This window comes from Dysidea avara, chromosome 14, assembly GCF_963678975.1.
Source record: "Dysidea avara chromosome 14, odDysAvar1.4, whole genome shotgun sequence".
NCBI classification, from domain to species: Eukaryota; Metazoa; Porifera; class Demospongiae; order Dictyoceratida; family Dysideidae; genus Dysidea; species Dysidea avara.
The window spans coordinates 9,012,476-9,023,795 of NC_089285.1; positions in this window are offsets into that span (position 1 = coordinate 9,012,476).

The following is an 11,320-nucleotide window of genomic DNA, read 5'->3' on the forward strand; positions in this document are numbered from 1 at the left end:
GAGTGGGCTGGCTGCTTTTCCAAAGCCCTGTGGCATCGACTGTGTGTGGCTGTACAACTCAGTTAAGTTAAAACCATCTAAAAAGGCAAGAAACTTAGTTGTGACTGTTTGTACAGTAGATGATCTGGAAGATAAGGAATTCCTGTAAAAACTTTGTATACGTACAGTAGCTTCAACCATACAATACATTCTAATACTTAAATCTGTCATTTCTCGATACGTGTAAATAGACGATAAGATTGGTTTTGCCAAGCACAGTGACTTCTTTGTATCCATGATGAATTTATGCAGGCACCTAGCATTCAGAGAAACAGGTGTTGTGTAGGGGAATGAGCAACTGATCAAGCTGTTAAATAGTCAGCAATATAGCACCTGGTTTGTTGTTAAATGTTCCTCATGACAAAGAAAACTCCATGTGATGAAATATGTCACAAATTTTAATTTTTTATTGTCCAAACTGCGACCTCATGATAGAACCCTGCTATATAGTATAGTTTCAGTAGTACTTTTATAATTGTATAGGTAGTGCATTACTCTAGTACTGATGATGCTGTCCAAAAGATAAGGTCTCAAGTTGGAGATACTGTAACTGTCACAGGGGAGTGTTAGTAGTTGTCAGACAATTTTAGTTGTGGTTTTAGTTATAGTTCACCAAGATTCAAATCTAAAATTTACTTTTGATCAATAAAACTAATATACAAATATAGTGGAGGATAACTAAAACAAAATGACTCCTTAAAACTATTAACTGAACAGTAAGTAATGAAAACGTACCTGTTGATAATAGTTGCCTTGGTCTTGGTGGCACACTAGCCAACTGAAAAGCTTGATTGATATTTGCAATATCAATATTAATTTTAATGACATGTAAGTTCATTTTGTATACTGTAAGTAGGTACTGTATATACTGTTAAATGTCAACCTTCCTTAATTTATATATTATACCTTTTAAGCCATACAAATGCAGTTGAATGGGTTGCACTCCATTCAGACTCTCAACAGATGTCAGCCAAATGGGCTGCCATTTAGGCTAAGAAATTTTTACTTCTTGCCTCAAATTATTGTAGCATCAAACCAGTTTATGCCATTGTGTATAGTCCTATAGAGTGCACTTGCATAGAAGGCAGTGATATAAGATTCTCTCAATATGTCATATTCCATACTGTATGTTTGCATGATGTTCAAGTATCATTTAATGAATAAATGATGCCATCTCACTCCTTGCTTCTTTGTCTTAGCATATTAGAATAAATAACCTGTTGTTGCTCCCAAATATTTGTTAAAAATCATTTTCTCTTATCTCTTTATATTTCCCAATCACGTTGGATATGTCAGCATTTAGGCTGACACAATGGTTGCAAACGTCACAGGCCAGCCAACAGGTTATCCTTTGTGGGTATTATTTTACAACACGCTTGCTTTATTCTCAATTCAGTACTCTTGCACTACCCACTCCACTGAATGATATCATGTATGTTTTGCTACTTATTTTTTATTTTTTGATTTTGGATTTAAAATCAGATACAACAGTTCTTTTACAAATCAAAAATCACAAAAATTACTCTTGTAGCAATTGCTTTTGCGTGTCATCTATAGTCTGCTGTAACTTTTGTACTTCAGTTTGTAGCTGTGCATTCGTGGATTCAAGATCAGTAACGTGTTCCTTCTAAGTCTTGATTTGCTAATGTAGAACCCGTTCTTCAAAGTCCTTCCATTTTCTTTTCCACCTTATTTTTAGCTAAGTTTACCTTTTGTTACCGAAAAGCCACTAAAGCACATGCCTATTGAATTCCATCCATAGTGCCTTTACTTCAATCATAGGGCTACAAGGCTGAAACCACCATCATTTTGTTCAGGGGACCCAGGCGTTTCAAACGGTGACGAGAAGTTGGCTATGTAAATGCGGTGACGAGAAGTTGTAAATGCGGTGACGAGAAGTTGGCTAATAGTACTGCTGTTGAATTATTAGCTGGTGCGTACCTGCCATTGTCACCTGTCGCAAACAATATTTCTCCCAGTGCCCACAGACACGCTGTGTTCTTGTTCAGTACACAACGCAACACAATAAACAATGTAAAAGGAATGTCCACGCCTTCGAACCGGCCTTCAAACAAGCAAGAGAAAGCCAAACAGTCACTCAGCAAAATTCCCAATGTTTGGCGCACTGTAACTAGGATAGGAAAATAATTTAACGGGCGTTTCCAATTCATTAGGAACGCATACATTTTCTATGGTCACATGGATTGGAAACGCCCGTATTATTTACATAGTGACGTCATGGGTTATCCTCGTTTCGCTGCACAAACTTTATGGCCTCGACAGGTGGAAGATTTCGCTGTACTTGTAACCAGCAAATTAGTGTTTGTTGTTTACAACTGGGTTAGTTACCACCTACACTAATTGGAGGCTGGACTGGGTAGGGACAGGAGAGCAGTAAACAATAGCGTAAAGGTGAAATATGGTGTTTCAAAACGGTTGTGCAAATTTCCTGAAGAAACAGAGAGTGTAGCATTGTTTCTTTGCTGCTGTTTACACTACTTGTAGCAGGTAGAGTGTAATAGGCTAACTAGATATTAACTGCTTCAATAAAACTTCAGAAAACAGGCACTACTTTGTGCTATTGTTTAGCTCAAGCTGAGCAGTACTGTAGCTTAAAATTTATTTCAATGTATCACACATTTCTTTGGTTGTGTAAATGCGGTGACGAGAAGTTGGCTAATAGTACTGAGTACTCTCAAAGCGTGACATACCCTTAGGCTTAGGTTCCAAGTCTTTATCACCAGCATGTGAACGCTTTTTGGTGTGGTTTGGCTGCTCAACAGAAGGGTCATAACACCACAACAATACCTCCTTCTTCTCGTAACTTTTTTTTACATATCATTAATATCATCATCATCATCATTAATGAAAACTTTCTTCCCTTTTGTGCCATGACATGGCTCATAAAAGCCCAGTTGGATTTTGTTAGTAGGGGCTTTCAGAGCCACACAAACGCTATTTTATATTGCCAAGTGCCATAACTTGCCCATGCTTCTTCCTATCGCCGAACGGTAAACTTCATTAGAAGTGCCTGGTCCTTCTGAGCAGTTTGCTAGCAATTTCAGCTTCATAGCCCCTAGGAAAAAGGAGTTATGGCTCCGTTTATAAAGGGCACTCGTTATGGCAATATATTAGCCATTCGATAATAAAGGGTTAATAATTGAGATTCTCTCCACTATTATTAACTCTTGATATTACCTATAACATGAATATAAACTAAATTCATGCCCAGATTCCATCCACTGCATATTAGTACTCAACTCAATGCAGTGGGTTGGGTCTGGGCACGAGACTACACTTGCTGATGCTGCACTGGACACCATATTCTCAACAATTAAGTGCGCACCCATAACATGAACTTACGAATAAATGTATCACCAACTTAACGTGTACTATAGTCAGATAGTATTATAGCATGCAGTAGCAGCTGCAAGCATTAGTAGAGCAGCAAAAAGAGCTCAAGTCTAGCTGGTATAGTATAGTAACAAACTATAGTATACAAGTAGTGTAGTAGTAGAAGCAGTATAGCAAGCAGTAACTAATGCAGCAGGGGGCAGTAGCAATGTAGCAATAGCAGCATTAGTAGCTATGCATGCACTTTGCAAACACACATCCCTAGGGATATGTGTGCAGGGAAACACGATACTCTTGGCTTAGATACTGTAGTACAGCAACGTTCACAAACTTCCTTGTGAGCTCATGTGCTTATGATGAAAGTATGCATATAGTACGGTGTATGTCACAGTACTATTTACATAGTTTATCTTAATCTAGCCTATATTATACAATGGAGATGACTCAAACAACTATTTATTATATCAAAATGCTTTCTCCAAACTGAAGTACTCCCACGCTGATGCTATGCTCTTTTTGTTCCACTCTTGCTATGAGTTTTTGCCATATCTCGTACTAGCAGCCTGCTTAGCATACAGTGATATCATTTGAATAATTTAAAAGCTGGTACTTTTTGGTATTCTAGGTGTGTTAGTTTTACAGTGTGGTGACTGGTCGTCCACTGCAGGCCAGTCTCTTGGAGGGAGCATTGCAACTCAATGATCGAAAGTGAGATTTGTGATGGTTGAGGTATTTTCTGCTAACAGGTTTCTAACCATTTTTAGAAAATGGTATGTTGGCAATGCTTTGAAGTTCCATTAAAATAGCAGTCTCTATATCACGAAGAGACTCAGACTCATGGCTAACCATACGCTAGTTAATTAGTTATCACTATGCACACAAGAATTTATTATTAACTAGAAACTGTTTTTACCAAACTGTGATAAACACAACAAGGGTACAAAGTCAAAAAGATCTAGTAGATCCGAGCTTCTTTTACTCGATCTATTTGAGATGATGAAAAGGGTGAACAAAATCGAGTGTCATTTGCTGTCGTCGTTGAGGCTGTCGTCAAGACGGACGTCACCGTTTGATTGCACACTGTAACAAAAGGCTGCAGCTTGCAATTACTCAAGCGTCGTAGTTCTCCCCAAACTTAATCTCAAATTCCTGTGATGCTTTTACAAGCAACTCATCACTAATATCGTCACTGAGTCCGTACATAGTGTCACCCCTCACAGACAATGGATCGCCGGCAAACAAAGCTTGCTGTTCAAACGTTTGCGATGCAGCTATAAATAGAGCATCATCCATCTCGTTGAGTTCGTAGCGAGTATAACGTGTGGCACTTTTAGGCTTCAATGTTGTATCTTCTAGAGGCTTTTCCACAACCTGGGTGGGCTCCACAAAATCTTCAAACTCCATTCCAACTGGCGAGATACCGGCCTTTCTAAAATTGTCGCGAAATCTACGAAGCAAGGACGGGCTTACAACAGCTTTTTTTCCACTGGTGTGATGTTCCATTTTCTAAAACAGTTAGACAGCACACACTCCAGCCTCTTCGAGGTATAAATGCTTCGTAGGAGGTGTTAGAATGACGCAATAGAAACCTCGGCTCTGCCTCGGTTTCTATGTTGCGTCATTCTAACACCTCCTACTCAGCATTTATACCTCGAAGAGGCTGGAATGTGCTGTCTAACTATAACTAAGAACCTGCTAGCAGGTCTCTTAGTGGATTTTAAAGACCTCAATATCCTCAAAAGATCAAAGCATATTATGCATACCATTTTCTAAGGTCTTTTTTGGTGTCAATCAGAAACATATTATGATGTTTCTCAGTATAGGCTCTTGCTTTAGCTGGTCATCTATAGAAAAATGGCCTAAGGCAACAACAAGCCCAACAGCATCAACCAGCTGATACCCATCACCTATTCAAGAATTATTTTTTATAGTTATATTAACAAAACTAATGATGTGTGACAGTTTACCTGAACAAGATACATGCTGCTACAACTAATGGCCCTTGGCACCGTGATGGGCACACAATAACAATGTTATACTGTTGCAGCCTGCAAGTTAATATCAATTCCTTCACTGGTGATTCCATCCATGCCTGTAAAATGTAAATACTTTTACGTTTATATACCGATGATCAGACCTTTGGAACATACCTTTGGAACATAACTGATTATCAGATTTGCTCCTGAGTATGAAGGAAATGACGTTTGTATTGCCTCCACTGATACTTCTGAAATTTCACTACTGTCACAACTGCTTGTGATCCCTCATATGTGCTGCTGCTGGCACCTTGTAGATGAGACCCATTCATGGCTGCTTTACAATAATCAACAAAAGTCTGAGGGACACTCTTTGTAAAGTTCAATCCCAGGAACTGCTTCAACCTGTCATCTTTACTATGCCAGATACTTTTCCACACTCTCCTTCCATAACAAACGTGTGCATTTAGTAAAGGCTTTTCGGATATTTTCCAGATCCCTAAAGTCATTGGCCTTCTGTTTCATTTCCTTCAAGGGTATATGGTCTCACAACTTTCCCCAAACTTCTTTTTGAATTGATGGCTTTAAGTTGTGTGGCACTGGAAATGATGCTGCTTAAATTCTAGTTTTGACATCATATCTTTTTATGACAGCCTTTTTAATTTTCCATCTCCATACAATTCAATGACGTGTATTGCTAGGTCCCTGAAAATGTTTTCACATTGTGTTCTTGAAAATTCCTTTAATATTAAAATAATCACATATATTTACAGTACTGTGTCTCATGGTGTCTGGTGAGGCATAGTATAATGTATGAGATAGATTTCATTATTGGCATACTCAACAAATGCTCTGATTTATTGTGCTATATGGGAAGCTAAATGACATAAGTGATTTTGTGATTGCATGCTATCTTTACTGGTACAATAGGAATGAGAAAGTGAGATTTGTGATGCTTTAGGTCTTTTCTGCTCAAAGTATATTATGCATACCATTTTCTAAAAATGTAAAAGCATTCATCATGCATGCTTCAGCTTTGGAGATACAGTATAACCTTTAAAATGAACTTGCATGCAATATTGCTAGCTACCAGCTAAAAGGTCTTTAACACCTACTCTATCAAAGATGCAGATACTGCTTTTGTCAGCACTGAATATTGAATACCCATATAAAATTCCAAGCCTCTAGCAAACCTGTTATAGGTCTGTACTTATGTACATACTGCATGCCTGTTGCAAGATTGATACTACGCTTCAGTAGCCTGCTACAGGTTTGTGGCAGGTCTGCCTGGCAGGAATGTCACAGACATTGTGTTTCACTGGTTTAGCTCTACATTCTACATGTACAGGCCTGTTTTGCACAGTACTGTTGACATCCTGTTAAAATGTTGCATGCCTGTTAGTGTACTGTTGTATTGTTACACGCCTGTTTTTGTTTGTATTGAAATTTTTGTATGCATGCAGCTAAACTACATCCTGTGCCATGCTTGTAACAGGATTACTATATGTCTCATGTAATATATTTGTACACACGCATGCAGATCAATGTATATAATGCTGCATGTCAGTCCAGCACCAGCTGTACGTTGTATGTTAATTACTCTAAACAATTATCGTTTTTTTTTTTTTTTTTTCAACTACAGGTCTCCGATGCTGGTAGCACTTGTTGTTTGCTTGCCTGACCAAGCTTTCCTCTGTTACTGGCATGTTCTGTTCTTCAGCTTTAGCTTGGGTGAAACCTATATACACGTACACTGTATATAACACACCATACTTTGTATACTAGCTATCAGAACTAACATAGTATGGCATTCATGGTATCCTGATCCAATGCTGGATAGTCAGACCTCATTCCTCTGACCGTGCTGCATCTTAGTTCATCTTCTGTGAAAAGCTCATTCATCAAAAGTCGCAAAAGTCGAGTTGGCTGACATTTACACCTAGTCAGAGATGCTGCCAATGATGCACCTTTTACCATCACACCCATTCCTTTCACCAGTTCCATGCACTTTTGGCAACACCTTATGCACCTTTTACCATCACACCCATTCCTTTCACCAGTTCCATGCACTTTTGGCAACACCTTCACCTGTATAATGATATTTGCATGCTGATTGCAGATCAAGTGTACACTTACTTTCTCTCGTTTTTCTTGCACACACACCTATAGTGAATATATAGTTTATAGTTTAAAGTTTTATCGTTTTAATAGAGTGAAACATAATCCTAATAATATTGAAGATATTTATGATGGTCATCGATACAGAGAATTTATGAAACCTGGAAATTTTCTACCTACGCCAGACAATATTTCATTTACTTGGAATACTGATGGGATACCTGTATTTAAATCTTCAAAATTCAACATTTGGCCATTGTACTTTGTTATTAATGGGCTACCAATCCAAAAGCGTTGGAGTCAAAAAAATATGATATTAGGTGTTTTATGGTTTGGACCACAGCAACCAAATATGATGACATTTCTACAACCATTTAAGGCAGCTATTTCACACTTGCATTGTCATGGAGTGGAGGTATTTTCACCAGATGTTAAAAATAACTTCATCTGTCGTGCAATGTTACTTTGTGGGACTTGTGATTTACCTGCTAAGGCAATGGTATACAACATGATACAATTTAATGGTAAGTATGGATGCAGTCACTGTTTGCAAAGTGGGAAACAGCTTGCAGTAGAAGTAAGAGGTAAAGTTCGTGTTTATCCTTACATAGAGGCTGACCCTACTGGACCACTTCGTACTAACAATCAAATATCAGATTATAGTAAGCAGGCAGTCAGTACTAATATGCCCATATTTGGTGTAAAGGGACCTAGTTGGCTATCGACAATACAAGGTAACGTAGTTGATTATATGCACTGCGTTTTACTTGGTGTCACTAAAATGCTGCTGAAACTCTGGTTTGACAGTGAACATGCAGGAGAATTATGGTATTATGGAACAAAAGTTCAAGAAGCAGATTTTAAGTTGTTGCAAATTAAACCACCTAACGTGATCACACGAGTCCCCAGGAGCATTCAGCAACACCGCTCTTATTGGAAAGCTACAGAGTATCGTTCTTGGCTTCTGTACTATTCCCTTCCTGTAATGTTAAATATACTGCCAGTTGATTACATTACCCATCACATGTTCCTAGTAGAGGCAGTAGCAACATTACTGCAAGACTCCATATCTCCCACAATGTTAATCAAAGCAGAACATCTAATTAAGCATTACTGTTTTAAATTTTCAATTTATTACTCTGAACGATATATGACAGCAAATATTCACCATTTGCTACATTTGCCAGAAGTAGTCTCCAACTTTTGACCACTATTTATATACTCCTGTTTTCCCTTTGAAAGTCAAAACGGAAAGCTACTCAATTTTGTAAAAAGGAACACAACATGCTGACTTACAAATAATTGAAGCAATAACACTATCCCAAAAACTTCCACAATTTGCTGAAGAAATACTCAGCTCTCAAAGCAGCAAAGATGCATCAGCATTTTACCACTGCATGACTGCCACGTTTTTATCACCTGAAAACTCAGTAGCAGTGCTGAATGACTGTTTTGCTATTGGCCCAATAGATCATATTAATGAACTACCCGAGCAAACCCATCTTGAAGAATTAGCAAAATTAACCAATAGTACACAAATTGGTGTATGTAAACGTGCTTCAGTTGGTCGACAAATAATGCACTCATTGCAATATACAAGATCAAAGAAGAGAAACAATTACACAATCTCATATACTTACAGGAATATGAAATTTCATGGCGATATGTTAGCTATTGTGTAAAAAGTCCAAATTTATGTGAGACTGCCAATAGAGCCTCTGTACTACACAAGTCACCTAAGATGTTACACTGATTAATTTACAGAATGTGCGTGCGCATGAGTTTGGACATTTAGTTGAAATGAATAGTGACAATATAGCTAATAGATACTAGTGAAGACAAGCTAGCAAAATACTAGCTTTTATACATAGCTATATAGCCAGACATCAGCTCTCAAGGTCACACAATTCAGTGACCTTTACAAGAGTTGATACCCAGGACTATGTTAGTGACACAAGTGACAGTGTTAGTCTATTTACTGTGGTGGGCTAGTTGTCACCCTCAAAATTACTCTCTGACTCTGATGGTGAACACTAGGACCATAGCCAAATATTCCAAAAGTTTTGTATGTGGGAGCTTGGGGAACTTTCTTCTATAGTTATTGGTTATATAGACATCATTTTGTGGTCAAACTAATCATATGCTGGTGGGAAAATTCATAGAAAATTTAATTTTGTTAAGTAAGTATTGACAGAACCAGCGATACCTGGAAAATTAAAGTACTAATACCTGGCAGAATCTGGTGATTGAAATGTACATAGATCAGTATACAGTGGAACCTCGATTACCCGAACACCGATTAACCGAACTCTCGATTATCCGAACACCAAATCGACTGCTCAATTAGGGTATTTTGTCAAAAAGTGTATGCTTTACTAGAGTAGTTGAGCAAAGCTCAGTATATAAATGTATATGGATGTTCGATCTTACGTACTTTCGATTATCTGAACACCCTTTCCCCCCAATTAGTTCGGATAATCGAGGTTCCACTATACTTGCAAATTTTTGGATAGCTAGCTAACACATTGTTAAAGGAAAATGATAAGAATCCTGCAGTTTACTATCATTTCTTGACCAGTCAGCCATAATCAATTTTGGTAGTTACTAGTGGGTGTGTACACGAAAAGAGATGCAGCAAAGACAAGCAACACACATTAACTCATGAATTTAAAACTAAGAAACTGACAACCTATTTTGTAATTCTTGAATATATGTAGCATGTGTTTACGAGGAAGAATGGTGGATTAGCATTAGAGCTGGGCAATATACTGGTATTGTTAGTAATCTGTGATAGTTGAGTCACACTGGTTTTGATACCGCCTGTTTATTTTCAAAACACTGGGTTAAACCCTTGTTTAATATCTTTTTTGAAACCTCAACTTGAGGCTGATCATAAAATCTCATCATTCCTTGTCATTTGTTGTCCAATGCAAAATACATGTATTTTACACTACATACACAACTCACAAAATCTCTACAGCACACCATACAATAAAAGAAAGCCTTTGAATTTCTCTATCCAATTCCGACCGTACAAATGGGAAAATATTGCCATAGTGACAGTTATTTACTACTGATGACGACATGATACGCGCTTCATACATTAACCTATTGGAAAACTTAATCATCTCAGTGGGAAAATCCCAATTTACAAGTTGTTATCCTCCACCAAATTTGGTATCATTCTACGCAGCGAAGGATGCTCAATAAGACTCCGACCGTACAAATTATTAAACAGGTTAGTTTACAAAGATATGTTAAAAAAACATGTGTTTTTATGGGCATTCTGAACATGTAAATTTTGCGGTGCAAGGCTCCTTTTTAGCTTCCCCTTCGTTACTATACAAAGAACTTACACATGAATAGAATCGCCTTTCATCAAGGAGTCCGATAAGCCAAACTTCGTGTCTGCCAACCAGAGTATGCGGAAGTTATGGCGCTTTGTTTAAAAGACGGTGTTATTTTATATGAAACGGGCGTAACCCATTTGGATAATCCGGAATATTTTACACAAGTTTCCAATAACCACTCCCAACTAGAAGGTTGTCTTACACAATGGAGGTGTACAAGTGCAGTACCACCTGTGTTAGTGACCACCTGTATATTACTGTTGGTTCATATTTCTTTAATGTTATAACTTGCCTGTCTTTGCTGCATCTCTTTCCATATGCACACACACTGGTAACCACCAAAATTGATTATGGCTGACTGGTCACTTGTATGGTCACTGCATAGAACCATTAAAAATGTAATATTATAGTAAACTTGTTATTGTATGACTTAAGGAATACTTACCAAAATTTAACTCCACAGACAGAAAGGAGCTTGACAAA